We start from the raw sequence: 9,217 nt of genomic DNA, 5'->3' as shown, positions 1-9,217 counted from the left end.
AGGGACACATAGGGACATCCACAGACACACAGAGACACCCAAGGACAGCCAGGGACCCATAGGGACACTCAGGGACAGCCAGGGACACATGGGGACATCCAGAGACATTCAGGGACAGCCTTGGCTGAGGGCCCCTCTCAGCTGGGGCTCCTCTCCAGCTGAGCAACCCCAGCTCCCTCAGCCTTTCCCTGATCACACAGAGGATGAACCCATGGGCTTCAGTAATGAAAAGGCTTTCTGCTGCCCAGCTGTGTGTTTTCATTAAGTCCAAATGAGTTTAATGCATTCACAGTTTAATATATTGAAGATGCTCCCTTTTGTTGAAATTATCAAATTATCAAAAGCTGCTGTAAAAGAGAAGGATGTGCAGCCAGACAGAGGGAGGAGCAGAGGCAGCACAGCTGCCTGAGCTAAATGTCCTCAGGAGAGCAGGCCCAGAGCAGGGGATGCTGCTGGGCTTGAGCCTGAACTCCACAGCCAGATCCCAAACTGCAGAGCAGGGACCCCACCTTCTCTGGGAGCTACATCAGCATCTGTTGGGGAAGATGGAACAGGAAAGCCTTAAAAATATGATTGTCTGGCAAAAGATTTTGAGAATATGGAAACTATAGGCGAGATGGAAATGAAAGCAAGCTTTGAGATACCTCAGTTACTGAACAACTGGAAAACAATGGTGTGGCCAGCTGAAGGTGATCCCCTTTTGATGGAATAACACCCTCCACTTGCAGGCAGGCCCAAGGGTCAGAGCAGACCCTACAGCTTGGCAGAAGGGGTCCAAAGAGGAGTTTTTAGGGTTTAAAATGTAACACAGTGTGGTAATGTAGTGATTCTTACAGGCTGTATGGAAATGCTGTAGGATTTGTATATTGTACTAGATTGGTTAGTGAGAATCAGAATATTCAACAGAAAAGATGATTTATTGTATTGGAATGGGAACCTCACTCTCTCAGATCTTGCCCCTCTTACTCTCTTACCCTTTTACTCTCTTACCCTCTCATCCTCTCTACCCCTCTCCTCTCTCAGTCCTGCTCTGAGCTGTGGCTGCAGCTCCCAGCAGGGCCCTGCACCCAGGCCCTTTGCAATAAACCCCACATTCCAAAAGGCCCCTGCACCCAGGCCCTTTGCAATAAACCCCAAGTTCCACAACCTGGCTGCACAGATTTCTCGTCTCCGTCCGTCCCAACCGTCCTACCTCACAACGCTCCTACAAGCATCCACATGGAATCACTGAATCCTGGAATAGTTTGGGTTAAAGGGACCTTAAACCTACCCAGTGCCACCCCTGCCATGGCAGGGACACCTCCCATGTCCCAGGCTGCTCCAGCCCCAGTGTCCACCCTGGCTTGGGCACTGCCAGGCACAGGGAGAACATCCCTGATTAAATCCTTTCCAGCCCCTCACCAGCACTCATCAAACACAATCAGCTGTACACTTTGTCCAGCTGATGATGGAGCTCATCACAACAGGGATTTACAGCACAGGCGCTCTTTAGGGCGATGAATTTGTCCATCACTGTTGGGTCAAGTAATTTTTAACTTCTGCACCAGCACAAGCCTCTCCAGAGCTATATTGTCCCTTCATCCCCATCAGAGCTGCTGATTATTGAGAAAAGCACTTCACATGGGCTGCTGCCAGGTCAGCCCCAGCAGTTTGCTCCTCCACAAAGGCAGGCTCGTGGGTGCAGCAGGATGAGGCAGGATCCTGCAAAGAGTTAAAGGACATGAAAGCCCTTCCAGCAGCAGCTTAGTGCACACAGGCAGAGCAATTGGGAGCGAGCACATTACTGCCTGAGTGAGTGACCCAGAACGTCATCATGACACATCACTATTGTTCCCTCGAAGAATATTTCCTTTGGGAGCAAAATGAGTGAGGAACGAGCTCCCAAATGATTGCTAACAAGAAAAAAAAAAAAAAAAAAAAAAAGAATTGGGGAAGGGGAGAATAAAAGGGAGAAAAGAGCCCAGAAAGGCTTCACAGGCTAAGAGCAAATTACTCTGCAATTCAGCAAGCGATTTCATGGACATGCTGCAGGGATAATGCATTCTGAGTGGCTAGAATTTCATTTAATTCCACTTCATTGTTGAGCATCTTTTCCAGTGGTTTTATGACTGAACACTGTGTGCCCATTTTCCCTGTTCCTAATCTAGCTTTTTGACAGTCACACTGGATCTGCGTGTGTGTGTTTGTTTGTGCGACACCTCTGCTGTCCTGAGACAGGAGCACTGAAAGGAAAATGCTCACAAATGAACCTTAATTTTTCCACAATTACTGTTTAGGCTGGTGACTGAAGGTTTTTGTCTCTGCTGTGCTCCCAGGCTGTCAATCACTCATGGATCAATTAATTGATCCACCAATCCATTTTTCTACCTTGCAGAAATGCCTGCAGCTGCCTCCAGTGACCAAGGGGGCACAAAGTTCTGAGAGCCTCAGCTCAATGGCATTTGCACTGCTCCAGAAGCAGCTCTGGGACAGCCTGTGTGCAAATCAGGAGGATTTCTCTGTTTTCTGTAACTTCCTCATGAAGCCAGAAGAAACCTCAAGTACTGTGAGCAGATTGCCAGAGTCATTGAATGATTTGGGCTGAAAAGGATCTTAAAAGGAAGAACAACTGTCTTGTTCCCTCTGCCATGGCAGGGACACCTCCTACTGTCCCAGATGCTCCAACTCCAATGTCCAGCCTGGCCTTGGGTACTACCAGGGATCCAGGGTGGGCACCCTGTGCCAGGGCCTGCCCACCCTCACAGGGAACAATTCCCAATTCCCAATATCCCATCTGTCCCTGCCCCTGGCATTGGGAGCCATTCCCTGTGCCCTGTCCCTCCAAGCCCTTGTAAGGAGTGTAATTTTCTGGCCCAGTCCTGGACCATTTGTATCTGCCATAGTGCCACCAGCTGGAAACATCAAATTGTTCCACTTTTGTAGCCTTTTTGTTTTATTTTCTTCTCTTTCTGTGTGGCTGGATCAACCTGGTTTCCTTGGCAATAGCAATGTGACAGCAAAATTGTCCCAAGTTATTTTTCTCTTGGATTAGTTCCATCCTTGGAAGGTCTTTTTCTCTCAGAGAAGGACAGGGAGCTTCCTGGAACATGTTAATTCCAATTTGCTTCCCAAAAAGTCATCTTTGGGAATTGAAGTGCCCCTCTTGCTCTGGCTGTGAGCTGTCCATGCTGGGAGAATGGTGGCTGGAGAGGGTTGGTGCCACCACAGGGCTGCTGTCCCTTCAGGAGGGACAGGACAGGGCTCAGATCTGCCTGGATGAGACATTCCTCATGCAGTTGGGGATAATTGAGTGTTTTCTTGTGCAGCCCCATCTGCCCGTGGCCACTGTTCTCTCCTGCTTTATAATTAGCTCTTGCACTGTTGCAAGGACTGATTTGTCATTCTGTCTTTGCGCCATCTCCAGCACAACAGAGCTCTGACACAAAGCACATCTCCATGTAAAACCACTATTTGCAGATCAAGTGAAAGGACAGCCTGACCTGAAATCCCATCTTGGCCCCCGTGGTAAAACGAAGGCAACAATTACAAATAAAAGGACAATAGAGGAAGAACAGAACTGGGAAGATGGTAATTAACACAAATGAGAAGCTGTAAAATTCAAATAGCTTGCTCAGAAAACTAAAGGCATTAAGGAAAGTCCCAGGAATAAAGAATTGTAGAGCATGTTAGGACCACAAAGGATCTCAGCAATGACATTTGGCTCTTTGGTGGGGGAGGAGAAGAAAGTAATAATCTGTTCTCCTGCCCTCAATATGTTCTCACCTTCCTCTCACAGTTTTAAAATTAAAAGAGGATTTATTTGTATTTCATTAATATGATTAGGAAAAATTACCAAGGAAGATATTAAGAAAATACTGGGAATGAGTTTGTTTAAAAATTATTAGGCCATTTTAATGCACTTAAAACGCTGGCTGAGGGGGAATGTGCACAGGAATGTAGGAAACCCCACGTGGCTCAACATGAGCTTTTCCTGTGAGTAAATCTGTAACTGGCCATGACAGGGACAGGAAGGATTTTACACAGACAGTTTCAAAGGCTCCCATGGAGAGTTAAAGAATGCAGCCAGTGTCAGGAAATGGGGTTAAGGGGTCTTGGCAAGCAAGCAGAGCAGCAGAAATTCACCGAGGGGCTGCAGCAAAGCTATCAACAGAGACCCTGGAGCAAACCAGGAGGGAGCTGGAATTAGGAGAGGAGAAACATCTTCTGCTTCAATGAGAGACACTCGTGGGACTGAGATGAGCACACCAGCCAGTTGGCTGCTGTCAGCTTTAAAAAGGAATTTGGGGAAGGATCAGAAGGCAGTCCAAAAAAAAAAGTCTAAGAAAAACTACTGGAGATCTGGAGAAAGCGCCTTGCACTGAGACTTTCACATTCAATATGCCTGTAAAAGAAAGTTTATAAAAGAAAAAAAAAAAAAGAAGATGATGGAGAGGTGACTAATTTGATTAAGGTGTGTAAGTACTTTCACAGGGAGAAAATTGTGGTTAGGAAAGTAGTCTTTAATCTTGTGGAGAAAGGAATATTTATGACTGGAAGTGGAATCCTGACATATTCAAATAGAAATAATTTTAACAGAGTGATGGACCAGGTGAAGGCAGTGCCAGGGAAAGTGCTGCATCTCTCTGCTGCTGAAGACTTTCAAATCAGGACTGAATTTCTTCCTCAAAGAGTCACTTTTGTTTTCAGCCTTTCAATGTGTTGCTAACCAGGTAAATGCAGTAACAAATCAGAGGTCACAGGGAATGGGCAGTGGTGCCTGGGAGCTGCTGCATCACCAGCACAGTGCTCCAGGGCTTGGCTGTTTCATGGGATTCTGAGGGGTCAGGATGGGGCTCAGGGGCTCCTCTCCCAGCCACCCTCTGTGTGACACACCGGGAGCTTGGCCAGAGCAGGGACATCTCCATCCAAGGGAATTGGATTGCTCAGCCTTGGGAAGGGAAGGCTTGGGAGGATCTTATTGCAGCCTTCAGTGCCTGCAGAGGAACCACCAGAGAGACACTTTGGGCAAGGGTGTGCAGTGACAGGACCCGGGGAATCGCTGCAGAGTGACAGAGGAAGCTTTAGATGGGATATTGGGAAGAAATCCCTCCCTGGGAGGGTGGGCAGGCCCTGGCACTGGGTGCCCAGAGCAGCTGTGGCTGCCCCTGGATCCCTGGCAGTGCCCAAGGCCAGGCTGGACACTGGGGCTGGAGCAGCCTGGACAGTGGAAGGTGTCCCTGCCATGGCAGGGGTGGCACTGGGTGGGATTTAAGGACCCTTCCAACCCAAACCATTCTCTGATTCACTGATAAAAAACAACCTGACAAGCTGCATTGAGGAGTCTGGCCCACCTCATCCAGCATGGCCTTTGTCCTTGCTGGGGCTTGGGGGACAGCCCAGGAGGATTGTGCCTCGATGAGATGGCTTTGCTGGAAGGGCACCCAGTGGCAGCTTTCCCAGCACATAAATTGTGTGTCAGTATGAGCACAGCTCTGCCCAGGGGCTGAGGCTCCCAGAGCTGCCAACACCAGGGTGGGCATGTGAAGGTCGTGAAGGGCAGAGGCAGAAGAGGAAAACTGCTCCTGCCAGCTGGCAGAGTTTGGAGGAGCATTGTCCAAGCAATGGCAGTCAGAGCACACTTGGTGTGCCTCCCTGCACTGCAGGGGAGCCTTGGGGAGTCCCAGGGCCCTTCGGGGACCTGCTGGGCCCAGCTGAGCCCAGGAGGCTGAACCCAGCACAGGGGGAGCGGAGCTGCCAGCTGGGACCTGGAGCTGCCTGCATCCACCATGTGAGTGTCATCTCACTGAAGCAGAAAATAGGAACGTGTTGAGCCATCACGTGGCCTCCTGCAAAGATTGAAGTGCTACCAGGGGTTTCTATTTGTGTGCATCTCCTCATTTCCTAATTACCATGTTTTCCCCCCGGTCCTTTCAGCAACAAATAAATAAATACCTAAATGTTCCCATGCCTGGAAAAAGAGCTGGAGCATCTCTTTAGCCCACAGCCCTTGTCTGGAATTCACAAGGCTCGGGCTGGCACCGGTGACCATGGTTTGAATGAAAAATATGTAGAAGGGAATTTAAAATCACTGGGCCAGATCATCAGCTGCTGCAAGTCAGTGAAGACCAGCTGAAGCCAACAGAAGCACAATTATTTCCATTAAGCAGCGAGATCTGACTATGCAAAAGAAGCCATGCCCATCCTCAGTCATCCCTCCAAGCTCTCAGTATTTGCTGTCCTCTGCAGTAAGAGAGGTTAATTATCATCATCTGGAAGCACCGGAGTGAAATTAACTACAGGAGGATTTAGGAGCATGTCAGGAGCTGTGCCTCTGCTAGCACAGCATATTCTGCCCAGGAAAGGGAGAGATGGCTGCTCACCTGGGCCAGGGAAGCTTGGGGTGCTCAAAGGGCTTGGAAGGATGCTGCCAGGAGCAGCCCCCCTCCATCCTGGGAAGGAGATCTGGGATCCACATGGGCTGCTCCAGTTCTTTGATGCCCTGTTTCTGAGTGATCACATTTCCCAGTGGGAGTGCCGAGCAGGGCACAGGCTATCTGAATTATTATCCAAGCAAACACTCTCATTCTCCAAATCTGGGAAGTTTTCCAGCTTAATTAACATTAACATTTGTTTTCACTAAGCCGTCTGTCAGTGTGCCACCAGCAGCACTAAATGTGAGCTCTGAGCACACACACGGGTAGGTAGCAGCTCAGGTAGAGCACGGGGCTGCATTCCCAGCTTTGTTCCTTACAAGGCTTGTGCTTCCTGGGCTCTGTAAATCATGCCCTCCTCGAGCTGCAGCAGCCTGTCCCTGGACAGCAGTGTCATTGGCAGCTGATGCCCAAACATCCTGTGACATCCTCGCCTCAGCTGCACCCAGCACCAGCCCCGACTGCCTCCTGCTGCTGCTGCTGCTGCTGCCCAGAGAGGCAGGCAAAAGGAAAATGCATTTCAAGGGGCTTTCTGTCCCAGTTCTCCTCCCAGATCTGTGCAAATGCAGATTTCTTGTATATCACAGAATCCTGGAATGGTTTGGGTTAGAAGGAATCTCAAATCCCACCCTGTGCCACCCCTGCCATGGCAGGGATACCTTCCCCTGTCCCAGGTGCTCCCAGCCCCAATGTCCAACCTGGCCCTGGGCACTGCCAGTAATCCAGGGGCAGCCACAGCACATCTGGGCACCCTGGCCTGCCCACCCTGTGTAGTGAATGCAAGGGATTAATTCTTCATCATCTTGGGGTCTTTCTTCCTTTGGCCACCTTTGGTGACAATCAGTACTCAAAGGATGGTGAGACAGTGATTGAGCCCCCTGCAGAAGGGAGGTGAGACTGGCCAGGTGGAGGAACAGGGATACAAAGTGGGACAGCTGTGGAAAATGACACCAGGACTGCCAGTGCTGACACAATGACACCCCCATCCTCAGAGCTGACACAGCTGAGCATCCTTTGGGCTGTTTCCTGCATCCCTCTCGAGCAGCTTTAACCTTGTCTGACTGGCACATCAACATTGGCCTTATTACCCTGGACAGCCTTCAAGGGTCATGGCTGGATGGGCAATGGGCAACCTGGGGCACTGCAGGTGTCCCTGCCCATGGCTCTGGGCAGGCTGGGGCACTGGAGGTGTCCCTGTCCCTGTTAGGGGTTGGAGCTGGATGGGCTTTCAGGTCCCTTCCAACCCAACGCATTCTGTGACTCTGTGTTTCTGTTTCTCCCCTGAAGGAGCTGCTCCTGGGGAAGCTGTATGAGACAAACTGGTTCTTCCTCATCGCTGAGCTTGCTCCATCTTCTCTTTGCTCTGTTTCAAAGGCCAATTCATTTCTTCTGTCCCCAGCAACAATTAGGGCCTTCAACAATCAGGGATCCAGGGGCAGCCACAGCTGCTCTGGGCACGCTGTGCCAGGGCCTCACACCCTGCCAGGGAACAATTCCCAATTCCCAATATCCCATCCAGCCCTGCTCTCTGGCAGTGGGAGCCATTCCCTGTGTGCTGTCCCTCCATCCTTGTCAGGAGTGTAGTTTTCTGGACCATTCTTGGTGTGTGCCTGAATGCTGGGCCTGTCCTGCTCCCTTCCCCTGACTCCCTGAGCCCAGCACGGCTCCTCCCAAGCACAGAGAGCCTCCCAGGGACACTGCCAAGGCTTTGGCCCGTGAGTACAAGGTCAGTGCTCCTCTTGTTCCTCAGAGTCACCCTCTCCCTTCAGCCTGAGCCCCCCATGTGGAATAGGCCCCCAATGACTCGGTGCCATGCATGGCTGTGCCAGGGAAGGGCAGAGTGGAGAGCTCGGGCACAGCTGGGAGCATTGCTTGGATGGTGCCACTCACCTGGGCCAGCTGAGTCCCCCCTGCCCAGCTGGGAGTTCTGAGCCCCGTGTGGAGAAGGAGGAGGAGGAGGAGGAGGAGGAGGAGGAGGAGGAGGAGGAGGAGGAGCAGGAGGAGAAGGAGGAGGAGGAGGAGGAGGAAGAGGAGAAGGAGGAGGCTCTTCAGAGGCTGTGCCCGGGGCTGGGCCGGGAGCGGAGCTGCCCCTCCATGCTCTGCTTGGCAACAGAAGGAAAGGTTGGCATGGCAACTCCTTCTGACGAGGGAAAGGTTGTTGGAGAGGGACTGAGATCAGCTGTTGTCTTGTCCACTGAGAGAGGGACAAGAAGGAGCACGGCTTAATTTGAATTAAAGAAGCCCCTGGGGCTGTGAATGCTCGGCAGCCTGGGAGGAGTGGGCAGGACAAAGCTGCCGGGGCTGCTCCACATTCACGCAGCCCTGAGTGCTGAGCCTTGAGTGGGGCCTTGTCTGGATGCTATTTCAGCTTCAAGGGCTCCTCAGGACCTTGAGCTCTTGTGTGTTTGCATCAATGCACCAGAATCTCTCAGTTCCCTGTTGTTGCCTGGCTCTGCCACGCTGCTGTCAGAGCCCTCAGATCCCTGCACTCACCCGTCCTGCACCCTGCTCCAGCACCCTGCTCCAGCACCCTGCCCTGTCCTACTGCTCCATTCCTGCCTTATTCTTCAATTCCCAAAGCACAGCTCAGCTATGCCCAGTTTTCCCAGCTGAATCCACCTTATTCCATGGAGTCACAGAGTCACACACAGAGTCACAGAGTCAGAGAAGGGTTTGGGCTGGAAGGGACCTTAGGGATCATCCAATTCCAACCCCTCCATGTCCACCAGGTCAGGAATTTACCAACTCCTAAACCAAACCAGGTGCCATCTCTCCTGCACCCAATCCTTCCTCCTGCTTCCTTCTCC

Source organism: Ammospiza nelsoni, chromosome 4, assembly GCF_027579445.1.
Source record: "Ammospiza nelsoni isolate bAmmNel1 chromosome 4, bAmmNel1.pri, whole genome shotgun sequence".
NCBI lineage: Eukaryota > Metazoa > Chordata > Aves > Passeriformes > Passerellidae > Ammospiza > Ammospiza nelsoni.
This window is presented reverse-complemented; position numbering follows the sequence as displayed.